The sequence below is a fragment of the Gopherus flavomarginatus genome, assembly GCF_025201925.1.
Source record: "Gopherus flavomarginatus isolate rGopFla2 chromosome 13 unlocalized genomic scaffold, rGopFla2.mat.asm SUPER_13_unloc_2, whole genome shotgun sequence".
Lineage (NCBI taxonomy): Eukaryota > Metazoa > Chordata > Testudines > Testudinidae > Gopherus > Gopherus flavomarginatus.
Genome location: NW_026114610.1, coordinates 4,373,931 through 4,385,454, shown reverse-complemented (window position 1 = coordinate 4,385,454; position 11,524 = coordinate 4,373,931). Strand labels below are relative to the sequence as shown.

Here is an 11,524-nt window from a genome sequence, read left to right as displayed (position 1 = left end):
TGGCTGGGACACTTGACCCCTGTCCCGTTCCCAGGGGGCTCGTGCTCTCCTGGAGCTTGGTCGGCTGCTCCTGAGGGGAGCCAGAGCCGGGGGGGAGGGAGATGTCAGTGAGGCCAGCAGCGCTGGGAGCCACAGACACAGGGGGGCAGAGATGGGCTGAGGAGGGGCTACTTGAGAAGAGTCACTTCTCTGCCCGCCCCCAGTGCTCCCCCCCTGCTCCCCCCATCCCCTGGGGCCTGCCTTAATTCAGACAGTCCCTTTCCCGTCATATCCCCACCACATCAGTGATTGTGATAGCAGGGGGCAGGTTTTCTCTGGGGCACTGAGCTTTGCCAGGGGGTTGGTGGCTCCTTTCTTTCCTCACCCTGGAGTAAACTCAGCTTTTTATTCCATCCTTGATGTTTCATGGAATAACAACAGCAGCATGAAGAAAGAAGTGGGCACCATGGGTCTCAGGGGAGGGGCAGAGAGGTGCAAGCAGTGGGCTGGGCTGGGCTGGGCTGGGGAGGTGCAGAGAGCTGTGGGTGGTGGGCAGTGCAGGTGAGGGGAAGGGAAGAGAGGTGCGAGTAGTAGGCAGATCAGGTCTCAGGTGAGGGGCAGAGAGGCATGAGTGGCAGGCAGGATGGGTGCACAGGAGGGGCAGAGAGGTGTGGGTGGTGAGCAGGACAGGGGACAAAGAGGTGTGGGTGGTGGGCAGAGCAGGTGTCAGGGGAGGGGCAGAGAGGTGTGGGTGACAGGCAGGACAGGTGTCATGGGAGGGGCAGAGAGGTGCGAGTAGTGGACAGGACAGGGGACAAAGAGGTGTGGATGATGGGTGGAGCTGGTCTCAGGGGAGGGGCAGAGAGGTGTGGGTGGTGGACAGGACAGGGGACAAAGAGGTGTGGGTGGTGGGCAGGACAGGGGACAAAGAGGTGTGGGTGGTGGGCAGACCTTGGGGCAGAGGGTGTAGAGGCACGAGCAGCAGGCAAGGAGGCCTCAGGGGAGGAGAGGAGCAAGCAAGAGGCGAACTAGCTTCTAGGGAGCTTCCAGCGCTCACGTCCAGCCTCCCCACATGCAAGAGTCATGGGCCACCTCTCTGGGTCTTCACTAACCAAGCCCCTCCCCAAGCTGTGTTGCTGGGAGAAGCCCTCCTGTTCACACAGCGCTATCTGCATTAGGATTCAGTTGATATAACTGCATTGCTCGGGGTGTGTGTGAATTTTTTACACCCCTGTGTAATGTAGTTTCACCCACCAAATTTTGTAGCATAGACCTGTCCAAAGAATCACTCACACAAACCTTGGGAGTAAAACGTCACCTGCTCCTCTGCTTTACAGAATCCAAACACAAGCAAAGCTTGTCCAGCCCCTGTGGGGGTTGGCAGACAGTCAGGTGTGGGCAGATAGGCTGCTTTAAATAACAGCAGGCACCATGGCTTAGCTGGTTAAAGCACCTGCTCAGTAAACAGGAGATCCTGCATTCAACTCACTGTGGTGCCTTGTTAACTGGTTGTTGGGGCACCTGGTATTGGCTACTGTCAGAAGACAAGATTCAGAGCTAGATGGGCCTTTGGTCTAGCCCAGTAGGGTTTATTCTTATGGTTTAAATAACACTCACAGGCACTGGTAATAGAGTTACTGAAAGTTTGTGAGTTAGGAGGGGGTAGATCAGTGATCCAGTCCCCACACAGATGACCCCCTCACTCTGGGACAGGGGCAGGTCTGAGCTCTCACCCAAATACTCATTGTGGCTGCCAGAATCTGTGAGCAGCTTGTTTAGTTTACGCCAAAGATTGAGTCTTGCTTTGCGCACCATGTGTGAGAATGAAAATCCTAAACTGCATTTTGAAATAACGAATGCAGCAGGACGTGTTATTGTCCCTGCCCCAAAGCAGACCGACCAATGGAGAAATGCCGTCAAGTCCAAGGTAATACTCCACTGCCATTTTACCTTTTTTGCTCGCTAAACTCCTTCTTATGTGCCCCGCCCAGGCTGTCCTCTGCCTCAGCTGCTGCTCCCGGCCTGCTCTAGAGTCAAACAAGCAGGGCTCCCAGGGGAACAGAGGCTGGGACAGGGCAGCAGCCTGGGTTGGTCTGGGAAGATGCTGGGAGTTCTCGTTCCCTGAGAACTGGTCCGGCTCCCTTCTCAACAGTAAACAAATCGATTCCACGTCCCCTCCCCAGAAAAATCAGCCTAGAGCCAAGGGCAGCAGGGGACGATTCCCTCTAGTTCCCACCAAGGCAGGAGAGAACCCAGGGTGTTTCTAGCAGAGCTTATGGAACTGACCATATGGGGAAACCAGCCTTTAATAACAGGCAGTTCCAGTTTAAGCTTAGTGTTTTTAACAATTTCTACAACATTAAAAAACCCTTCAACCGTAGTGTCACCATCCATAAAATTGCTTCAGCCTTATAGGTTCCCAAGTGCACAACTAAACATCTCTTCAAATCCAAGGGAGTGAAGATCAGTCAATGTTCAGAGTCATCCCACATAAAAGAACCATGTTGTGGTACATACGGGCCCCATCATGTGGCCATCGCTTTTCCCTCCTCTCTGTTAAAAGTTTTAGTATTTTGCACAGAAACTTTTCCCTCAGGAGAGACCTGGGAACCAGGGCTGCCAGCCAGCCAAACACCTTTAAGAGGAGGCGTAATCTGTAAAAAGTGATCTCCCTCCTTCAGTTCAGTGACATCCTGAAATGTTACTTATCAGGGCAGAGCCGGAGGATTGAAAGCAGCTACAACAAACGCCTGTGTAGCTGTGGGGGGGCTCAGGGTGCAGAGGGATGGGGCAGCTCAGGGCAGCCTGCCTTGCCATTAGTGGAGGGCAGGCACTAGGACCCTGGGGCAGCAGACAGCAGTTCTGCCCAGAATCCCTCTACTCCAGCAGCAGGAGCAGGCAGGGGACAGGCGCACGCTGCTTTTTGTCAGGCAGGGACGCAGCGCAGCGGGGGAGGGGGGACATGCAGGGGGAGGGGTGGCAGGCAGGGGCCAGGGCCAGGGGAAGAGACCCAGCTCCAAATATTGCTGGAGCAGGGCCCCCAGCCCTGAATATTCCTGGAGCCCGAGCACCACACATGTATATAACCTGCCGCCTATGACCACAAGCCAACAGAAGGTCCCACTGAGATTGAACTCAGATTACAGGATTCAGAGTCCTGAGTGCTGCCCATTACACCATGGGACCAGCTTGTGCTGCCTTCTCTGCACATCGGTGACCCTCATGGGGCTGGCTTGTGTAAGGGGGCTCTTGGCCCTTTACTAAAACTTAGTGTGTGTGTGTGTGGGGGTGTTGGTTGGCTAGTTCCCAGCACCAATAGAAGGGGGAAGGATCAATGGAAAATCAGGACCCTGAGACTGACAGTCCCCAGGGACAATGGGGAGAGGCCAAAGCTCCAAGTTAGCTGCACTGACAGGCCAGGCAGTGTAATGAGGGAGTCACCAGGCCAGGGGGTCCCATCCTCCATGTGAGCTGGAACTGCCTGGGCGAGAGTGGGGCAGAGCTAAGGAGAGAGCAGGAGCCTGAGAAGAGCCGGGGAGCAGAGCTGCGCAGGTGTAGTGCCAGAAACTGCTGCATGTAGGAATTTGCAACCTGTAGCAGTTACTGATACCTGAGGTTGTTCTTATTTGCTGACTTGTCCTTATTGGCTAAAACTTGACAGTGGTTTCTCTAGCAAAGGCCAGTCCCTGGGCCCTTGGTCCAAACATCCCCCTTCATATCAGGCTAGAGTGACCAGATGTCAAAGATGAAATATCGGGACGCGGGGGGTGGAGCAAAAAAAAGCCGGAGGGCCCCCCCACCACCAAGCGGCAGTGGCACAGTCCCATCTCCAACCAACTCTCGGCTCCAACCCCTGCTACATCCCCAGCTCCCCCATCCCCTCGCTCCTGGGCCCAGCCTGGGCTCCGAGCTCTGCAGCCGAGCCATGATCCGGGCTCCTCCTGCAGCTCTCGGGCAAGGGGTGAACCAGGCAGCTCCCAGCAGGAGCATGTCCGCCCCACGTGTGTCTCCACCACCCGCCCACCTGGGCCCTGCCTGCTCCGTGCTGCCCCCAGCCCCACTGTGCTGCCCCGCAGGCTGCAGGGCTGGAGCAGCTTCTGCGCTGCACTCCTGGTCATGGCCATGGCCCGTGTGCAAACCTGGGAGGAAGGAAGAATGCCGCATGCTTGGGGAAGAGGCAGGGCCAGGGCGAGGATTTGGGGAGGGATCCAATGGGGCAGTGAGGGGGTGGGGCTGGAGGCAGGGGCAGGGGCAGGGCCGGGATTTAGGGAGGGATCCAATGGGGGAATGAGGGGGCAGAGTTAGAGCGGGGGTAAGTATCCCTCTAGACTATGCCTGTGTGCTGGAGAAGAGGACAAAGTTTGTTTGTCCAGGGTCCCAACCAAACGTCAGTCGGGACACGGAACAAACAAGCAAATATCAGGACTGTCCCGATAAAATCGGGACGTCTGGTTACCCTACATCAGCTTCAAGTTGAGAATCATTTCCCATTCCTGCTCTGTGGGAGGGGAGACTTTTAAACGTGCTCTCTGTGCGACTGCACATGGCTAAGCAAAGAGAACAAACCCTAAATCCCCCCTGTGCTTTGGGAGCCAGGTTTGAGGTGGGAATTCTGTAGTTCAGATGACTTCACACCTGGTCATTGTGATTCATTACCAGGTTCTCTGGCATTGGGGGGTTTGTTTCACTGATGGCTGAGTGGTTAAGATGTGGGAGTGGAAAGCAATAGGTTTCTTCTGTGCAGGTTTGAAGCCTGCTCACAGTGAGGCCTGTGTTTTAGCCAGTCTATCACCTGGGCAACGCCTCTGTACAACCCCCGAGACACTCTCAATTCTCTCCCCACCCCAAGTAAATCCTGTTCTGCACCTTTCATAGAGATCCCTGGGGCACCACCTCACACTGTGTTTCTGAGGGGTCAGGCAAATTCTCAGCACCTGAAGCCTCTGGCACTCACCTGGTGCCCCATAGATCAGCCATAGCCCTGGTTCTGCTCCTCTCTCTAGAGTGCGAAAGGAGCCAAGTCAGCGACTCCATGGGAGCTGCGGGCTGCAGAACCAACAGAGAAAAAATAGATGCTCAGCACCCACTGACAGCCAGCTCCTCCCCTGCCCACTACAGGCCTTGCTGACAAGTTCCTCCTCTTCCCCTTCAGCTACTCCCACATGCCAGTGATCAGTGGGGCTCAGGAGGCATTGGGTGGGGAGGGGGAGGAGCAGGGATGGGAAGAGGTGGGGGTGGTTGAGGAAAGGGGCAGGAAGTTGCAGGATGGGAAGAGATGGGACGGGTGGGGACTTGGGGGAAGGGGTGGGGGTGGGGGTGGGGGTGGGGGTGGGGCCTGGGGAGGAAAGGGGGGATTTGTCCTTGACCCCAGACCCCTCTAGGGCCGGCCCTGAAGGAAAACGCTGACTATGACAGTGACAATACAACTGACCAGCATTGCGGGGGAGGCTGAGGGAGAGCTGCACCCATCAGGTCCCTTCTCTGCCCCAAGGTGAGCCAGACACTGCTCTCTCCTGGCTCTCACTCTAGCAGCAGGACGCCAAGGAGCCATTTCCCCACAGGAAGTGCATTGAGTGCCCCTGTGGTGCTGGGGGGGCTGGCGCTGTTGCTGGCTGTGGGGCTGGCCAGGGGGTTGATGTCTGCACAGACTCTCAGCTGCCAGGCCGGAGGGGGCACTTACCAGACTGGCTCAGTGAAGACGAGGGGTTGACAGAGCAATACAGATGCTCTCCAGAGCACGGAGCAGCATCCGCCCATGGAGCCAGGCAATGAGCATTTCCCACGGCCTGGAGCCAAGGGGGAGGCGGCAGCTGCTGTTCCAGCTGCTCGGGGACAGGCCCTGTCAGCGAACAGCCACTTCTTACTCACCACAGCTAACGGTGCTGGGTTCCTCTGGTGGGGGTATGAAGCAGCCGTTTGTTTTCCTCTCCTTTTTGTGTGCAGCTGCTGACAAAAACATCCCAGACAGAGAAGCAACAGGCCAAAATGCTGTCATGTAGCTGCTAAAGTGGCTCAGTTGTGAGAGCATTAGACTGAAGATCTAAGGGGCCCTGGTTCAATCCCAGGCTTGGGTAGGCCCTTTCATTCTTCTTTGTGCAGGGGTGCCTTGTTTTCTGGGAGCACAGCAGTGCTTGCACCCAAGATAAGTTACTGATCTTGGGCTCTGCAGTAGGAAAACATAGAATGGGCTTCTGCCCCTAGTTGGCCCATCTGACCTTTAATAATGAGAACTGTCTTTCCCAACATGGTAGGAAGAAAGTGAAGCAGGGCAGCCCTCAGGAATGGTGCCAGAGGGCTGCTAGGCAGGGATTGGGGATGAAAACTCCTCTGTGCAGCTGAGCAATGGCAGTACCAGGGAAGGGGCATCTGTAAAAGTGACTCCACACACGTCTCCTCCTCTGGCCACCTAGAGCAGAGGCAGCTGGTGCTGACAGCTCCAAGGGAAGGCTTAAAAGCCACAGAGCAACTGAGGTCAGGGCTAGAGGAGGGCAGGACCGTGCCTATGTGTGGCCTTCAGACAGGCACAAAAACACTCAGCCAGCCTGCTCCCTGCCATGCCAAACACCCACTGAAGGTCACCAGCATGCATGCGGGGCGGCTGCTGATGCTCTGTGGCCAACATCACAAGATGGTAGGAAAGCAGGGCCAGCCCCCATGGTGGGGCCTCTGACTGATCCCACTCAAGGTGCTCACTTTAGCAGTGGGGCAGGAGATTTTTCCCCAAGAGGCTTTTTCCCAGCTGGCGAGAAGCAGAGAAACACCCAGGCTCCGAAGGTGCTATGTAGCAAACCCCCTCAAACACAGGGACTGCTGCACATTTGGAAGAGGGAAACTGCTCTACACACTAGCCCGGGCAGCCACCCATTTTCTTTGGCAAGTCAGGAAGGGCAAAGGCTAGACCAGAAGCACCTGGGACTTCTGCCCCAGCCTTTGTGACGCCCATCCCCCAACTCCTTCCCGGGGCTCTAGCTGAAGCCAGAGCACTGGCCTGAGCAGCCAAGAAGAGGTTCCAGCCCTGAAGGAAGCAGGACTTTTAGCCCAAAGGTAAAACTGGACAAGCACAACCACGAAGGGACTCGAACCCTCAATCCCCTGATCCGAAGTCAGATGCCTTATCCATTAGGCCACGTGGTCACACAAAAAAATGCCCTCCAGGCACTTCTTTGGAAAAGACAGACACTGATACAACTGACAAAGTGAGGATTCACCCACCGAAGCTCATGCTCCAATATGTCTGTTAATCTATAAGGTGCAACATGACTCTTTTGCAGACACTGTGTTTCTCAGGTCAGCTACTGAGAGGGGCCGAGTCTCTCTGAGCACAAGAAGTTGAGTTCCCAGTGAGATGTGAGACTTAATTCTCTGGAGCCGGGTGCAGGGCTTTGGCAGGGGGTCTCAGGCATGGGGGATTATGGTGCAGCGGATGGACCAGCTGTCTAGGTGTGGAGATTTAATCTCACTGAGGAGGAGGAGGAGGAGGAATCCTGTTGATAGGCAGTGTCCAGGACCGGTGCAACCACTAGGCGAACTAGTCGGCCGCCTAGGGTGCCAAGTGGTTGGGGACACCAAAAAGCACACTCAGAGGAGGAAGTGGAGTGGAGGTGAGCTGGGGCAGGGGGCTGGGGGGAGGTGCTGGGGGAGAGCTGCCTGCAGCAAGTTATTGGGGGATGTGTGTGCAGGTGAACTGCTCCCTGTCCCTGCTCATCCCTGCTCCATCTTCTCCCCTGAGCACGCCGCCCCTACTCTAATTCTCCTCCCCTCCCAGGCTGGCTGCACTAAACAGCTGATTGGCACCAGAAGCCTGGGAGGCAGGAGAAGTGGAGCAGTGCCGGCGTGCTCAGGGGAGAAGGCGGAGCAGTGGGGAGCTGGGGTGGGGAGCTGCTGCAGCGGGGGTGCCTGGCTCTTCCCCATGGCCCCTGCCCCTGCTCTGCCCCGGTCCCGCCCTCCTGCCCCTGCACTTACTGCATGGTAAGTGGAGTGACCCAGCCCCAGCCTGGTCCACTCCCCTGGTTCCCAGCCATGCAGCCAGCGAGTGGAGTGCTGTGGGGCGGTTCCCCCCTCCCCCCAAACTTGGGAGCCAGGGGAGTTCTGTGGCCCTGGGTCTCTCATCCCTCCATCCCCTCCCCTGCCTCCAATATCCCTCTTGGGCTCTGTGGGGCTGGTTTTCTCTCCCTGCCCCTGTGATTCCCCCTGCACAGCATGTCCTGGGAGTGACTCAGTTTCCCTGGACCAACATCTCACCACTCCACACGTCTCTTCTGTTCCCCATCTCCCTCCACTCCACCCCGTTTTCCCTGCACCACAGGCTGGGTCTCTGCCAACCCCCTCTCCTCTCCTCCTGACCCCAATATCTCCTGCCCCTATGGGTCTATGGGGTTGGGTCTCTCCCTCCCCTCATCCCCTCCCCCAATATCTCCTGCTCCTATGGGTCTATGAGGCTGGGTCCCTCCCTCCCCCGTTCTCCCCTCATCCCCTCCACCAATATCTCCCTGCCCCAGGCTGTGACGTGCTATGACGTGTGCTGGGGCTGTGACGTGCTGGGGCCAGGGCTGGGTTTTTGCTGCCCCAAGCAGTGGGGAAAAAACAACAACCCACGATTGCAATCGGTGGCAGCTCCACTGCGCTGCCTTTTTCTTCGGCAGCAATTCGGTGGCAGGTCCTTCCCTCCGAGAGGGACCGAGGGACCCACTGCCGAATTGCTGCCGAAGAGCCCGACGTGCCACCCCTTCCCCTTGGCCGCCCCAAGCACCTGCTTGCTGAGCTGGTGCCTGGAGCCGGCCCTGGCTGGGGCTGTGACGTGCGCTGGGGCTGTGACCTGCTATGACCTGCTCACTCCCCAAGGGCAACTCACTCACTTGAAACCAGCAGGACAGAAGGGGTCACGTGTCCATGGGCGGGGTTATGCAGATGAGCAGTGTCTGGCAGCAGTAGGGAGAGCAGCGAGATGAACCGAAGGAGCCGGGCAGAGAGAATTCTCTGTGTGTGGACAGAATCCGGTGTGGGGAGTTTGTGCGAGGAGTGCCTGCACCAGAGTCACTTCAGGGCAGTGATTGCCACTGAACTACATAGTGACAAAAGGTGTGTGAATGGGGTGTGGTGCCTGTCTGGGAGCAGCTTGTGGTGATAAGAAAAGGGGTGGGAGCAAGAAGTCCTGTCCTAGCAGGGGGTGTATAGCCTGAGAGGGTGTTTTGTGGGTGCAAGTAGGTTTGGGGTTTTTTTGCAATGACAAGGGGTGTCTGTAGCTAGAACCCTCCTAACCCCACTAGTTTTCTTTGTGTTGTGGGGTGGGGTGGTGGATTCTGTGATGTCACAGTCCCTGGGGGAGGAGTTTGAATCATAACTCCAAAGTGGGAGAACAACTCCCCCCACTCCTGCTCAATCTCCACTACGGGGCTGGGCTGGGATCTCTAGGGAGGGAAGCACAGGGAAAAACAGTCTCCCCTATGGAACCCAGGAGTCCTGGATCCCTGTCCCCCTGCTCTAGACCCCTTCCACTTCCAGAGCCATGGATAGAACCTGGGGGTCCTGGTGTCTGGCCTCTCCCTGCTCTGACCACTAAACCCCATTGCCCTCCCAGGGTGATGCAGGGGTCACTGGGCCAGTGTCCCAGCTCTGCTAAGGGCCTTGACTGATTTTCCCAAAGTGCTTCCTTCTGAATCTAGCCGACGAAGTGGGAATTCGCACACGAAAGTTCATGCTCCAATACATCTGTTGGTCTGTAAGGTGCCACAGGACTCTTTGCTGCTTTTACAGATCCAGCACATCTGCCCCCTCTGCCCGGTCACTGCCCACCCCCGTGTGGGGGCACCAGCACAGTGCCGAGTAGTGATGGAAAATTGTCCAAGCTGGCCCAGGGGAGATGTGTGTGTCCCTGCTGCCCTCTGCTGAGCCTTGCTCTGTGTGTGTGTGCATCTGTGACACTGTATCAGTGTGTTGATGGGCTAACCAGTAGGAAATGGCTTTGCAGGATTTTTGTATTCTGCAGCAAGTGACTGACATGCACACACAAAGGGACTCACACAATCCCAAGAACACTCATACACAACACACCCAGAGGGACATGTTAGTCCAACCCCCACAGAGAGAAACAATCACACCCCCAGCCACACTCACAGTAACCCCCCCACACACATAACATTCACAGTTGTGCTCAGAGACACAACTGCACGCAGTTCACTCCCACTGCTCCAAATACAAGGACCTCCTGCCCCACACAGCATGTGCCAAGGCCTGTTGAACTCACTGCCACTGGACAGCTACCAATGAGAATGACCCCCTCGTGCTGGATCATCTGCTTGGCCCCCCACTCCCTCTCGGGGCACGCTGTGCAGCATGGCTGGGGATTGTGCAATAGCAGGCTGGGGCCGGGTCACTCCACTTCCTGCAGGAAGTAGCCAGCCCCCTGTCCCCCACAGAGGCCTGGGGCCAGCCCCCCTCTGCTTCCCCCCATGCAGGCCTGGGGCCTCAGCCTGCTCTGCTCCCCTGGCTCCCAAGTTTGGGGGGAGGGTGGAACCGCCCCACAGCACTCGCCGGCAGCATGGCTGGGAGCCAGAGGAGTGGACCATGCAGTGAGTGCAGGGGCGGGGGGGGCAGGGCTGGGGCGGAGCAGGGGCGAGGGCCATGGCAAAGAGCCAGGCAGCCCCCCCTGCAGCAGCTCTCCACCCCAGCTCACCTCCGCTCTGCCTTCTCCCCTGAGCACGCTGGCACCGCTCCACTTCTCCTGCCTCCCAGACTTGCGGTGCTAATCAGCTGTTTAGTGCGGCAAGCCTGGGAGGGGAGGAGAATTAGAGCTGGGACAGCGTGCTCAGGGGAGAAGACGGAGCAGAGGTGAGCTGGGACAGGGAGCAGTTCCCCTGCATGCCCCCACCCCCGTTACTTGCTGTGGGCAGCCCTCTCCCTGCACCCCCGAGCCCCCTGCCCCAGCTCACCTCCACTCCTATGCTGCCTCTTCTCCCAAGACCCCTCCTCCTGCTCGCTGCTCTCGGCCCCCTCCCCACCCTCACTCACCCTTACGGTCATTACAAAGTGGCAAGGCAGAGCCCTCCCATTTTTAAAAGTCCTGGGGTGTGGTTCCCCCCTGTTCAGGCACCCCTGGGGCCTTGCACTTCACACAGGTCTCCCTGATTTCAGCTGTTAGTGAGGAAGCCTCACTGCTAGCGCAGACTGGGCAGTTTCTTGGATGAGAGACACTGTCCCAAAGCAGGACTAATGCTCAGACCTGGTTATCAGTGATTTCAGATCTGTTGGTCTGCAGCAAGACTCTACAGTGAGTCTTAATCAGCTCTGTTATTACACAGGGACGAACAAAAGGGTCAAATGCTGCCTGGAAGCCTTAAGAAGAATCCACCCCACCAAGTACAATGCTTGTTGATACCGGCTCCTAACCCCACTGAGAATGTTTTGGGGTTACTCCTCGCCTTTATCAACCTAGGGGACTGAGAGACTAACAATTAGCAGGTGCTCCATGGGTGCAATGTGTTAGTGCACAGTATTTATAGGGCAGTGCTGAGAGGAGCTATGCTGAGGTTGTGAGTTCAAACCTCAC

The 11,524-nt window shown here is 57.0% G+C and overlaps 2 non-coding genes across 2 annotated transcripts; one reads left to right on the top strand and one right to left on the bottom strand.

The window, feature by feature from the left end:
- The first annotated feature begins 5,980 nt into the window (after window positions 1-5,980).
- On the top strand, window positions 5,981-6,057 carry TRNAF-GAA (transfer RNA phenylalanine (anticodon GAA)). The gene has a single exon. It is a non-coding gene; the product is annotated as a tRNA-Phe (tRNA).
- Window positions 6,058-7,040: 983 nt separating this feature from the next.
- Window positions 7,041-7,113, bottom strand: TRNAR-UCG (transfer RNA arginine (anticodon UCG)). Its single transcript has one exon. It is a non-coding gene; the product is annotated as a tRNA-Arg (tRNA).
- Window positions 7,114-11,524: the final 4,411 nt, after the last annotated feature.